Raw genomic sequence first — 14,221 nt, forward strand, 5'->3', positions numbered from 1 at the left:
TGGCTTTAGACATCATCCTGAAATATATCAACAGTCAATGGAGTTGTCCACAGCTGCGTGCCTGCAGAGGAACCACAAAATTTTAACAAAACAAAAAGAAACTGCTAAAATTTGTTTGTATTGAAAAACATCAGTTTTATTACTTCCTGACAAAATTATCTTCCTCCATTCCGGTTTTCTCTCGTTCAGTACATCTCACTCTTTTTGGCTTTGCTGTGACTGATGGTGCATTAAAACCAGAGAAGAGGACGATTATTATTCTACTGCGTCGCTGGCATTTGAGAGCCAACCAGCTTTACCCTGGTACTGCAATTACACACACACACACACACAGAGACAGTCACTCCTGATAACATGCACACTAAACACAATAACAGATTGTGACATACACACACCAACAGCACACACATGCACGCAGAGAAAAAGAAAAGACGAGTCTGCTGCTTCTCTCCTCCACACACAGAAATAAAATTCAGCCCATTATCTCTAAAAGTAATTGCTGTGTTTTTGTAATGGCCCTGCGCTCATTGTTCATCAAATTATGGATGACTGCCTTCCCTGCGCATTACTGCTAAAATAAATTGCTTCATTTCAACAACGAGACACTCATTGTCCTGCTGCTGGTTTGTCTTTGTCAAGTAATGGATTGGTGTTGTGTATTAGGTTTAAACATGTCAAGCCGCAGTCAATCGAGGTCTCTGCACTTAAGAGGATCATGTGGGAGAGTGTGGCGGCTGCTGCCCCGTTTCCCACAGTTATTATTACGGCAGACCGAGCGTCTGCTGCACCTGGGGCCGATGCAAGACGCTGACAATTTTATCCCTCAAAGGGAAAAGTGTTCCAGGATGTTCTGTCTGTGGTTTAAGAAAATCACTCACATTGCATCTCCTAGTCACCGTGAGACATAGAGAACACGTTCAAAAGCTTGTACTTTATACTTTATCTCTATATCACTGCCAACAAGAGCTGCAACAATTAGTCCATTAATTGATCAGCTATTTTCAATTAATAGTTAAGAAAAAAAATAAACAGATTCACTCCTTCCAGTTTCAATATCTTGTATTGTTGGTTCGACGAAACAAGGCATCTGAAGACGCCACCTTGGGCTTTGATAGAATAGGTTACTTGGGTTATTTTATAAATAATCAGCAGATTAATTAGTGGAGAAAATCTGCAGCCCTAGCCAAGTTTACAGTGCCATCTGCCTAAAACCCTTCTATTTTAGATATAAAGTACCACACTTTTTGCATGTCAAGTCCAACTGTAGCGGCTTATCTAACAGTCAGAAAGATCCCACCACTGTCAATGACACTATCCGGAGTCTGAGAAAGAAAAAACACCTCAGACACCTGTGTGACAGAAAACAGGCTACCATGAAGGCTTGGCCAGTGTGGGAGGAAGGAATTTGTGTAGCATTCAATCAAACCAAAGAGAGGCTTGTGTCTTTTTTAACACGTTGACAGAGGAAACTAAAGAGAAAAGCTCAGGGACTTCAGAGAGAAGCCAATTCTTTGCTCCTCTTCAAAGAAAATGACTGAGTTGGTCTGAGAAAATGAGTCTGTGGATTATCAATGACGATCGAAAAGAGTCATGTCTACTACACACACACACAGATGCATGTATGAATATTCAAAAGTCCAGGTATAAACAAACATACAAGCACGTGTGCAGAAAAAGACACAGATGCTCACGTGAACATATTTTTAAAAAGCCATGATGCAAACATGAAGACACAGGAGCCATGGAGGATGAATATTGGAAGAAACAGGCCAGAGAATGAGGCTGCCAATAAGTTCACATGTCAACCGGTCAATGTTTGGATTCATCAGTGTGAAGAGGGTGAAGAGGACATAGCTGCTTCCAGGTCACCTGCCTCGTAAACTGCACGAACCTCCATCGATATGTTCAGATGCAGAGGGAGGGAGTGGAGAGTGGAGAGTGAGTGTGCATGTTGTTGGTTTGGAGAGTGCACAGCTATTCTCATCACAATTTGTCTCAATTAAAAGGTCACTTCACTGAAATTACAAATGAACCATTTCTCAAATCACCCTTATTGTATATATTCACCATGCAGGTTGTTTGGCATTATTTATTATAATATGTTAAAAACGCCCCTAAAAATGCTGCTAAATAAAAACTGCAATAAATGACTAAACAAAACAAAGAAAAATAAAGAAAATAATCAGCTGACTGAGCGAAAAGACATTAAATGGGCCCCAAATTACTCCTTCCTATCACAAGTACAAACACAAACAGTCTGCTTTCTCCTTTAAGATGCAAATGTCCACAGAGCAGATGTGAAGGAGGGACATTTGCAGGATTTCTGTCCAGTGTCCTTGAGCAGCACTTCACATTAAAAGCCCACCTGCTCTTTGTCCATCACTCTGCACAAACAGCCAGAAACATTAAAACATGATGTGCAGCGTGTCCACATGGGAACCTCTCTTCTATAGCCCTGGCTTCATTTTCTTGTTATATTAATGGGAAGGTCCTGCTGGTTTGTCTTCCTCAGAGTGTTTTAAAACTTTTAAATAATACAATAATACTTTTATTCCTGCAGCTGTGCAGATTGTCTGCAATCACACAGAAGATAGTGAGATGAATACACACAGACTAACACTCCTCTCTCTTTGCCACCTTCTGTCTTTCTCTGCGACCTCCCCGTCTCTGAACGGCTGGCCTTTTACAATTCTTCTATTACATCAAGTCTAGTCTAATGGGATCAATGCTCTGAATATCACAGGTCGCTATTGTACTCGGTTAAACAATCAAGGAGGGGAAAGGAAGTTAAATTTACTTTGAAATTCATGAGCAACTCCCACCTCACTGTCTCCATCTCTTTCTTTTTCTTACTGCTGAGGCGTCATTAACCCCCAGTAGGTTTGGAGACAAAGGCAATGTTATTTTGTTTAATTAATATGATTTGTTCCTAAACTAATTCGTCTCCAGTTAATCGCTGAATATTGAGTATTGCTACACACAAGTTCACCTACTCCACTGATATGCTGTAGATCAGCTGTTTTTGTAGTCATAGTCCAAGCAGTTTGTGGTCACCTCTTCCATTTAGTGCCAAAGAAAAGAGCTGTTTGACAGCAGCATAAAGTGTTTTTTTTTGTGGCCAAAATAATTTTTCTCCTGTCCACAGCTGTACATCACTCGGCTTAAACATTTGGAACCAGAAATCTTTTTAAATGTTTAATTGATAAACAAACTTGTTAATTTTCTTAATCTTAGTCTTTCCAAGGTTTTTGACTTTGACTCTCTTTCACACAAACACCTTCCTGACAGCCTGGATGACTAAGCTGCAGAGGCCAAAGGCTGCACATCAGATGTCTAGACAGCACTCTCCAGACAATTTGACATTAGACCTCTTCATGACGTTATTACAGGTGTGTGTGTGTGTGTGTGTGTGTGTGTGTGTGTGTGTGTGTGTGTGTGTGTGTGTGTGTGAGAGATGGGGGGTAGTGAGAGAAAGCAACAAATAGAGTGAGAGAGTCCAAGTGTGACAGTGTGACAGTGATGGATCCGACCGAAGAATCCTCCTTGAACTTCCTATAGCTGTTGTTGTGCGTCTGTCTGTGATGTGATGCAACCACAATGTTTTCTTGTCCAACTAACTCTTCTAAAAATAGGTTTGTTATGTAGCTGTAAAACCAAATGGAGCAAGGCAGCGCTAGACTGTGGACACAGGTTCGATTCCCACTGGTAGTCTATAGAAACAGGAAGTGAAAGCACAAATGCGTTGCTGTTCAGAAATGAGCAATGCAACTGACAGAAACACCAAATCAGACATCAGCGACTGCTGTTCCTCTGCCATCTGCTGTCTCTCAACACACTGGACGCCATCATTGATGCCGTTTGACAGTTTTAATTTGATGTTGCCATGACAGGTTAGAAATGTCTGCACACAACCACTGTGTCGCACAGTGTGCCGGGTAACATGGCCGACTCCACAGTCTGCTGCTGCTTACATCTGTTCGCATCTGTCAGAGCACTACTGAACTGCCAACTAGAATAAAACTCATGGAGCACTTTCTCTGGTAGCTGAACACAGAGGGAACCATATTTATGATTTTAAGTCCATAACGAGGACTTTTTTTTTGTTACATAACCAGATCCATCAATACTGATACAATATTTCATATAAGTAATTTGCTTGTGTCATTTATGCATAGGGATGGCGGAACGAGACCTGGGGCTACATTTCTTTATATTATATATTAAATAAATAATGGGATTGTTAATGGGACAGTTATATCACCAATAGAAAGGATTACAGTCCATTAAGTCCATTTGCAGGAATCAAAACCACTGTGGTATCCACAAAATCATTAAAAAAAAATTATAAACATCCATAAAAATTGATACAAATCAATATTAGCCAAAACCCAGGTTATTGTTTTGGATTGTGGGTAAACATTAGCTCATTACTTGCCTGCACAGGAAGTACTGGGACAGGTCATATCACAGTGCAGCTTCTTCTAGAATAAGGCCTGAAGCTGGTTGTTGGACGCTGCAGTTTGATGTGCGCCTTTAATCGACAGGCAGGCCAGACAAAGAACAGCAAGATTTGACTGTAAAGAGACCAACTCATGCATTTGCATCTGCCTTTTAGTCTGAGGACCAGAACAAGAGAGCAGAAGACAACAAACAGTTATTCTTCTATGCTAATTTTGCGGTACACTATTTTCCACCATGACACGGTGAAACACTGATCACCGGAGACCAGGAAGGCATCCTGATGTCCCTCATGCTTCCCGATAAAATGTTTAATTAGCTAATGTTTCCAGGCAACAGCCAGATAGACGACTCTGGTGTGAGATAGGGTGAGGCGATGGGACGGAGACGAGGGGGAAAATGTATAACCGGAACAATATCTGGTCCACAAAACCAGGATCAAACTCACATTTCTGAGTGGAAATAAATTTCTGTTGCACTCCAAAATCCAAAAGGAAACTTGTTTGTTTAAATGACTACATGGCCTGATTGTTTTTATTCTTTGTATTACACTGATCTATGTGTTTTGGCATCTACTTTCACTTTGATTTTCTGATTGCTCTATAAAGAAACTGGCTTGACAAACATTTCTGTGTTTCTCTGAGTGTTGCTGTTTTCCTCAGCACATTTCTTTCAGTCTCCAGTGACGGTTTGGTTCTCTGGTCTTCTGGTGAAAGGCTGCATTGTTGTGAAGGTGCTAAACATGACTGGTTGTTATTGCTTACGGCTCTGCTACTGCGAGCAAAATAAGGACAGAAAATCATATCAAGTTTACAAAAATAGCATGTTTCACTAGTATGGCGTTGTATAGTGTTGTGTGCTGCATGTTGTGCAGTTAATCCACAGTTCAGAGGGATTCTCATGTGTGAAAACAAACTGATAAGGACGACTCCTCCCAAAAAACTAAAGAAACTATTAGATTCTTCAAGTAAAGTAATGTCCCATCATATGAAGGACAAAAAAAAAAACATAAATATGAATAAATAAATGCAGAAATAAATAATTAAGTACATAATTAAATGCAATTTTTTTTTTTTTTCTGTGTCAGTATGTTCATCAAGTAGGCGGTCCTACCTCAGTCTAAGGCTGGATTGATTATAGCAGTGTGACTATACATATATATATATATAAATATTTAAAAAAATGTGACAACAAAGTTTTTCTTTAAGACATGTTAAGATGTAGTAACCTGTCGATTACTTTCTGTCTATAGTCTGAAATTAAATGTCCCTTAACTTAGACGGCTTGTTATTAATATAGCTTTTACCTGTGTGTGTGTGTGTTCGTTCAGAATGATTGGTAATGACACTCAGCACTGATTAATAGACGTACCACTTCCTGCACCGTCAAAACAACTGCATTAACAGTGTGTGTGTGTGTGTGTGTGTGTGTGTGTGTGTGTGTGTGTGTGTGTGTGTGTGTGTATCTCTGTTAAATACACACACGGAACAGTTCTTGTGCAGCCTCTAACTTCAGTATACATCACTGTTAGTCAAGCTTACACAGAGATAAATGCATGTGTGTGTGTGTACAGGCTGCAGCACATGGTGCACGTGCAGTTCTCGTCATGCAGCAACACATGTTCAGTCAAGTGTGTGCAAATACACATTTACACCTGCATGTGTGATCAAATATATGCGTATATACAGTACATATATTTGTGTGTGTGTCATTTGCCTTTCAATTGCCTCCTGAGAGTAATTGTTGTTAGTAGAGTAGAAGAGCGAAGATAGAACAAGGAAGGAGGGGAGGAGATAAGAGGAGAGGAGACATGTACCAGCCATATAAATGAGAAGAATGAGAGATGTATGGTGGGAAGTGGTGAGGTCTAAAGAGGTGAGAAAGCAGGTGAGGAGGGGGCGAGGAGAAGATGGCCAGAGAAAGGAAGATGAGAGGAGAGGAGGAAAGGAGGAGTGAAGAGGAGAAAAATTGCTCAAAAAGAAGAAGAGAAGATATGTAGAGAACAATGAGAAGAGAGATGTAGCTTGTGGTTGGAGAAGATAAGGAAGATGGGGAAAAGAGGGAGAGGAGATCTCACAAGAAGTGGAATAAGAACTGAAACAGAAAATCAAGCAGAGGGAGAAAAAGAGGTTGCGTGAGAAAGACGAGACTCTCAGTGTCGAGGCTCAGGCATCGAGTAGAGCAATGAGAGGAGAACAAGGAGCAGAGGAGGAAAAGAGAGGGAGAGGACAAAGAGAAGAGAAGAGAAAGAACAGTTACAGAGAGAAGAACAGGGGGAGAGAGGGATGTGATGGAGAGATGATGGAGGAAGACAGAGTGAGCAGCACGGCAGAGGGATGATCGGTGAGTGATGACAAAGAAAAGGGAGGAAAGATGGAGGAAAATGAAGAGAACAGAGTCCACAGTGGGATGAAGCGCACCGCCTGTTTCACTCTGCTGCACAAAACAATCACGGACCAAGCACCTCTCTCTTCATCTATCTGGAAAATAAAAAAAATAAAAAAAATATGAGTGGAGGAGGAAGAAAAATAGAGAGAGGAAGGGAGGAGTGCTCAGAGAGAGAGAGATAGAGAGAGAGAGAGAGAGAGATTGTGTGATTGTTTAAAAAAAAAAAAGTTCTCGCCCACTCAGGTCGGAGTCGAGCAAAATCGCCAACCATAAAAAAGAGAAAAGGGATTTTAAACTTTCTCTGTCAAACCTGCTCCAGGTTACAAACATGCAGAAACACACATATTTACACTCACCGTGCATTTATTTAGCAACACCTGCACACACTAGCACACAGCCAATCATGTGGCAGCAGTCAAACCCTGCAGATGCAGTTAACTGAATATCAGAATTGGGAGATTGTATGCATTATCAATACATAATTGTAGGTTTGAGAATGTTTCATGCAACATTCTCTGGTTTTTACTCAGAATGGAGCCAAAAACAGCTCGTGTTGATAAGAGAAGGAAAGAAGAGGATGGACACACTGGTTACTCAGATAACCACTCTTTACAACTGAGCTGTGCAGAAAAGCACGTCAAACCTTGAGGTGGAAGGACTACAACAACAGACGACCACGTCAGGCTCCACTCACAGGTTCCCAGAACTGCACAGTTGAAGAAGGTGCAACACATTTGCTAAACCTTGAGGAGATACACACAGTGCTGTGGTTAACGTGATGTTAACCAGGTGCTCACCATCAGTGGTGGAAGATCAGAAAACTGGAACAGTTATATAGGTTGTTTTGGAGGCCACTGAGAAACAAAGGGCCATATGTACACATATAATACACACACTGGGCTCCAGGTGCTCTTATTACTCATGTCTATGTTTCAGATCAACAGTGAAGCTGCAGCCATCTGCTGATGATGCTCAACAGTGCAATGATGCACAGTTAAAGTCAGACCACAGGCAGACGTACAGACACCGCTCACCTCCCATCCCGAGGCACAAACTGGGGAGAATTAGCCGATACTGGAGACCAGTTCAGACCAGTCTGAACCATTCACTTTGCTGCAGACAGCTTTGAATCTATTATCCTGAGGTAGAGCTCAGGTATATTATATATATTTCTCTCTTCTGTCAGACTTATTAGTGTGAAGCTCTCGCTCCTCTCTGCCCTCCACAGAGTTGAGCCACTGTCTGCTGTTAAACACTTTCTCAAAGTGCATCTTATTCTCTTTGAGTTCTCAACTTTTACTGTTTTATCACTTTTATCTTTGTTATCTTTATCTCAGCTTTCAGTCTTTCCTTCTTCTTGCTCCAGCACTCCTATTGACAACTTATGTGCTTAAGAAATGTTGCATCCCCCTTATTTATTCTTATTTACTGGAGGAACACACCTACATCATGAAGACACAGCAGATTGGCAGGATAGCTGCATATTTCAAACGTGTCCATCTCTGCAGCTGCTGAAGTAACGTTTGGAGGGAGCTCAAAAAAGATGAGAAAGAGGGACGAGGGATCACTGAAGTGTGATCTGTTACACAATCAACACCATCAGGACAAACATCACACTGATAAACAGGAAAAATACTGACATTTTGTCTCCTGGGAAGTGTTCAGCTTCAAAAATGATCAAGGTGGATATTGGCTCCTGCTCTGGTCTTTGCTAAATGTTGTGATGATTTATTGTGTTGTTCTCATTAGTCAGTGTTTTGTGCTGGATCTTCTCAAGGCAGTTGCTGTGTTTTGTTAATTTTATCGACACATCTATTGACTATTTTTCAATTACTTGTTCAAGCTAAATAATGTACAAAAATGGCAAGGCTTCAAATAGCTTGTGTCACCTGACCAACAGGATAAAATCTAAAGATATTCAATTAACAATGATGCACAACAGAGAAAAGCAGAAAATTTGGAAAACATTTGGAAATCTGGAAGAAGCAAATTTTTGGCATTTTTGCTTAAATAATGACCAAAAAGAACCATTTATAATCAAAACAAAATCAGTTTATTGTTTCAGCACTAATATTAGTTGTTTTTCATAACTATCATCACTAATTCACTTGTTCTGTGTTCTGCAGTGGCTTCACAAAGCTGCACAACTAGGACTACAATGATAATTACTCTGCAGCTATTATCACTGTAATTTCTTGTGATGAATGGTGGGATCAAAATTATTTCACTGTCCTTTTGCCATCTCATATTAACACTTCAGGTTTCTGTTGCAGAAGCAGGAAGTTCAAATTAACCACCACATCTGAAAATTAATGACAAGCTGGTGTTTCATAATTAGCTAAAATTTCAAGATGCAGTTGGGAACAGTTCATTGTTCAATCTGCTGCTGGATGTTTTACTGTAGTTTTGCTGTTTGCCTTCTGTGCTGAGAAGCTGTGTGTTTGTGTGTGTGTGTGTGTGTGTGTTGCAGCAGCAGAAACTTAATGTTTTGCCTGACATTTTAAAATGAGGCTGCACTTTCCTTCAGCTGTGCAGGGGAAACACTTAAGAGGGCTGGTGAAGGGTTTATTATATGCGGGGGAAACCCGCATATAAGCACACACATTCTGCAGCTCCATCCATCTTTTAGGTTTGTTTTTTTTGGTTTCTTCCTCTCTTATGAGCTCATACACACATACGGACACACACAGGTCTGTAAACACAAAGAACTGCACCCTCTCTCTCTCACACACACACACACACACGCACGCACGCACAAAAATTGCACAACCTCCATCCTATGTGCACGCAAAACGCACGAATGCGCAAGGAGCAGAGCCTACAGGGACCCACACAAACTCTGCAGCCCGCCTCTCTCTCTCTCTCTCTCTCTCTCTCTCTCTCTCTCTCTCTCTCTCTCTCTCTCTCTCTCTCTCTCTCTCTCTCTCTCATACACACACACACAGAAAACACACTAGTACACACGCACTCTCTGCACCCCCTCTCTTTCCAGCATTAGTCAATAGAGTGAGGAAACATAAACCACCCACCAGTCACCCAGCATCTCCCAGCCGAACCATCTCCCTGTGCCTGCACATGCACAGCACAGCACAGCGACACAACCACCACCTCACACTCTCAAATTCTACATTAAATCACACGAATTTGCTCCAGTTTGCAAAAAAAAAAAAAAATCTAATAAGCTCCTGGGTTTGCATCACATCTACAGCTCTTCTCAGCGCTTCCAGCTCAAGTGACACGGAGGTGTAATTCAGTCAGGACATGTGGGAGGGATCTTTCTCCGCTCAGTCGCACCTGAGGGGCTGCGGAGACAACCCCTGCGCTCCAGACAGATTTCAGCTTCACATCTTTAACAATGTGCCAAAGTGCTTCTTCAACACCTGAGTTCAGCTCAGACCAGACGCAGCTTCTTTGGAGACACGGTTCTGTTGCGTTTTGGCTGAAACTCCACATTATGGCCGACGTTTATGTTATTTGAGCTGTTTTTCTCCTCTTGCAGAAGCGGGTGAATCACAGGCGGCAGAGCCGAGCGCGCAGCTGCAGGTCCGGCTCCGGTAACGGTCGCAGCTGTGGCTAATTCATCAATTAGGGATTCTTACAGGTGTTAATTCGTTTTAATCCGGATTTAAAAGCCAAAGACAGAGAAAACAGTCGGTGTTTGCTGTTTCTTACCCTTTTCGGAGACCCTCCTCCTCCGCTGTGTGTGGAAAAAATACAAATAAAATAAAATAACCGTTGTTCTCCAAATGAACGGTTAGTCCCCTCTCCCCGGGGCTTTCTCACTCCTCTGCCCGCTCCCTGCGTGGATCTGTCTGCCTGTCTCTTCTTCTCTCGCGGGATTTCCTCCTCCTCCTCCTCCTCCGGTTCTTCTTGTTGCGCTCCGCGGAATCAGCTCGTCCTCCTCTCGGCAGCTGGACGGAGAGCCATCCCGCTGCTGCTGCTGCTGCTGCTGCTGCTGATGCTCTCTCTCTCTCTCTCTCCCTCCCTCCCTCTTTTCCTGGAGCTACAGGTGATGAACTATCATTTCTCAGGCTGCACAGCTGCAGCTCCCCGCACAGCTCCCCGCACAGCGCCCTGGTTCCTGGAGTGCGCACTGGTAACCGCAAAGTCGGTGGTTTGAAACCGGCAGGGACCACTACGTACCTCTCCAACTCCTCCCCCACGGCCAAATGAAATGGTATCGGCTGTATTTTAGCTGGAAACTGTACTTTTCACTCCTTTAATGAGTCTTCTTTGCAGATTGATGTTATTTAATAAGGACGTGATCGCTTATTAAATTAAACATTTTAACCCTTAACACAACCCCTGAAGATTTAAGTTAATTCCTCACAGTCTTGTTGCAGCTCTTCATTAGATCTACATGTCTATGATGAGGAAAACAATCACTCCCACTCTTTTCTAGAAACCTCAGATTTTCAGTGATGATCCTGCTCATATGACAGACAGGAATCACAATCTGTGGAAGTCTGACTTAAAATAGGTGCAGTCTATGAAATAATCTTACATGCTTGATTAATTATGAAAATGATGAACTTAAGAACTTTTTATATCCTGCCTCACTTTTTTTCTTATGAAATATATTAACCATCTCTGCCTGAACACCAATAACTGAATAGTAGCCTACAGCTTTTCCTACTGACAAATCTAGACTGAAATCAGCTAAATGTAGATTCAATTTGTTCAGATTATTTACTGCGGCTGGGTCTTTATGGCACTTTAGCCCCTTTACTAGTAACAGGAAGTGAAGTCGAACATCTCATGTCATATCATGGTCTGTTTTTACTGAGCAATGCAGCATTGGATTCAAAGTGATGCTAACAAAGATTCTAACAAAGTAAAAAGTGCCATTAGTTTACTTAGCCTGTGTTTAACATACAGTTGGGCTCCCATTCGTTGTATTGATCCAGCTTCACATTTATTATTATCCAATGAACCAACACACATTTAAAACCTTTGTCAGAGTTGAAAAACGAACCTTAAACCTTTAGCACCAGGCAAAACAAGCTAGCAAGAACGCTAACTTCAGTCACTGACTTAGCAGCCAACGGTGACTTATGTACATTTAAAGGATGATGTAATTCACATTTTTTTCAGAGTTTCGGCCACTTTAGTTGTAAATCATCCGACCTGCAGCAGGTGATGTGACTTCGTGGTGCATTCACAGCATTGCCTAACAAAACCAGTAGCAGCCTACTCAAAATACCGTCGCCTATAAGCTAACCTACTGTTTGAACGTCAACATGATCCAGAATGTAGGTTTGCCTTTAAATAATTTTCCAGGACAACACAATATTTTCCAGGACATTTTATTTTCATTTCATTTTCCATGTGTTTTCCACGATGTGTGGGAACCCTGCACATTTTCCTCCTTTGATAACTGATTTGTATATTTTTCTCCACTGTGAATGCACATGCTGACTTTTATAGACTCAAACCGCAGATTTCGATTTTATGAACAAATCTGTAAATTCGCACTAGAATTTAAAGCTTTATTGTTTTGTCGCTTTGAACAAGGCTTGGGTGCACAGCATAAGTTTGACCCGTTAGCCTCTCCTCCAGTTTGCCTCTCCTACAACCAGTGCTGAATTTCAACTGACTACATTAACTCAAACACTGAGTAGAAATTTTAAGGTACTTGGATTTTATTTGAGTATTTCATTCTTCTTTATATTTAGGGAAATACTTTGCTTTTTATTTCACTATATTTATCTGACAGTTTTAGTTACTTTGCGGATTAAGATTTTAAACAGGAAACATATGATGACCTTAAAAGAATATGATCAATTGTCAGGAACTAAATAATCCAACAGTTTATAAAACTGTTAGAATTAGCTCCATCTCCACCAACTACAAAAGTCTAAATAAGTGAGGTAGGCTACAGTTTAAAGTCATGAATATGTGTAAAAAGACAGTTTCATTTGAGGTTGACTCCTGTTGTTTCTGTCTTCAAGAGTCATATCATAAACTATATGCTATTATATATTATTCTCAATCAAAGTGGTGTTGGTGTTACATAATAGGTGCTAAATTCCTTTACTTACCAGTCTTTAGACATGTGTTTCCATGCCTCTCTTGCTAATTAGAGTTGTCAATCATTGCCGGAGGTGGGTCCCAGGTGCACAGGCCAGCTGGAATTCAGAGAGCGCTGCTTGAATGTTAAAGAGGCTATGAAGCAAAGGTCCAGTTAGACCTGCACTGAAAGTAAATAATGACCTCAAGTCCCTCATGAAGGGAAGGTTGTGGTTTCCTGGACTTTAAAGAAGCAGTTCGGTGAACAAAAGTTTACTAGTTTCAGTCTCAGCAATCAGGACAGGCTCATGAACTGGCTCTACATACCTAACGTGTCTTTAAAATTAAGATTTTTGCACCCAAACAGCAGCGATTTTTTCATTCCAAAATGTTTTCCTTAAGCATTTGTTGGTAGCAGCCCTCTGTGTTTTGACATCTTGTTGTATATTCCCATGCCACAGCAATGCTGCCAATCTGAGTTGCCTTGAGAAAATTGCTTCACCTTGACAGACGAGAAAAGCCTCTGGGGCAACACTGCAGAGCGGCGTGTCCAAAGAGCAGAAAGTGAGAAAAATAACTTCAGTGTTTATCTGTTGCTGTGACCAACTGTCACTGGTGCGGAGGTAGACTGAATACATAACCTTTATCTGCTTTATATTATTTTGTTACAAAATCTGAACTCACATCTTGACCTTTGAATATAAAGAAACACCAACAACTGCAACTTTTTCAGTGAATGTTCCACATACTCAAAGAAAATGTTGCTGTATTGAGTCTTTTCAACTATAGACAGCCTGTGTGCATCTAACTTATGTTTCAGACATCGTTTTTCACCAAATCAGTGTTGGATGCATCATCTGTTCAGTTAAAGATCAGCAAATCCATTTTTTTTAAATGTAGTAATTTGCATAGTTTCTATGCATATTTATCCTACTAGGTAGCAGTGCTTTTCTTCGACGCCTTTTGGTTGCACACTGCTTTGTTCCCTGTTGCATTACTGCCACCAGCTGTTGGTGAGTGGAACTGCATTAGCAGGAATATGTATCATGTTGCCCAAATGCTCAGAGGGGACTGTTCCCTGAGAAAAACACCATCGTCGTTTCAACACATGATAGATATTCAAATGACAAAGGCCATTATTGGCTAAATGCATGGGTCAACAGATCATATGACTCCAACATGAGAAACCACTGTTTGTTTAATATTTTCTGCCACAGACAATGTTGGGTTCTTTTAACCATGACTAGCATTTTTTCCTAACCTTAACCAAATCACTTGTATTTTTGCAACAGTGATTTGTAACATATTGGAAGGCACCATCAAAAGATGTCGTCCTGCCAAAATGCTAGTTTGCATCATTCTTGAG

General features: G+C 41.1%; 1 protein-coding gene across 1 annotated transcript in view; it reads right to left on the reverse strand.

The window, feature by feature from the left end:
* trpc5a (transient receptor potential cation channel, subfamily C, member 5a) overlaps positions 1-11,660 on the reverse strand; it is a 106,928-nt gene extending 95,268 nt beyond the window's left edge. Inside the window, exon 1 of the mRNA XM_071459415.1 lies at positions 10,519-11,660. The gene's annotated coding sequence lies outside the window, so the exon portion shown is untranslated. The remainder of the gene's footprint in view (positions 1-10,518) is intronic.
* Positions 11,661-14,221: the final 2,561 nt, after the last annotated feature.

Source organism: Trachinotus anak, unplaced genomic scaffold (assembly GCF_046630095.1).
Source record: "Trachinotus anak isolate AG129_WGS33_773 ecotype Australia unplaced genomic scaffold, CSIRO_AGI_Tana_v1 ptg000023l, whole genome shotgun sequence".
Taxonomy (NCBI): Eukaryota; Metazoa; Chordata; class Actinopteri; order Carangiformes; family Carangidae; genus Trachinotus; species Trachinotus anak.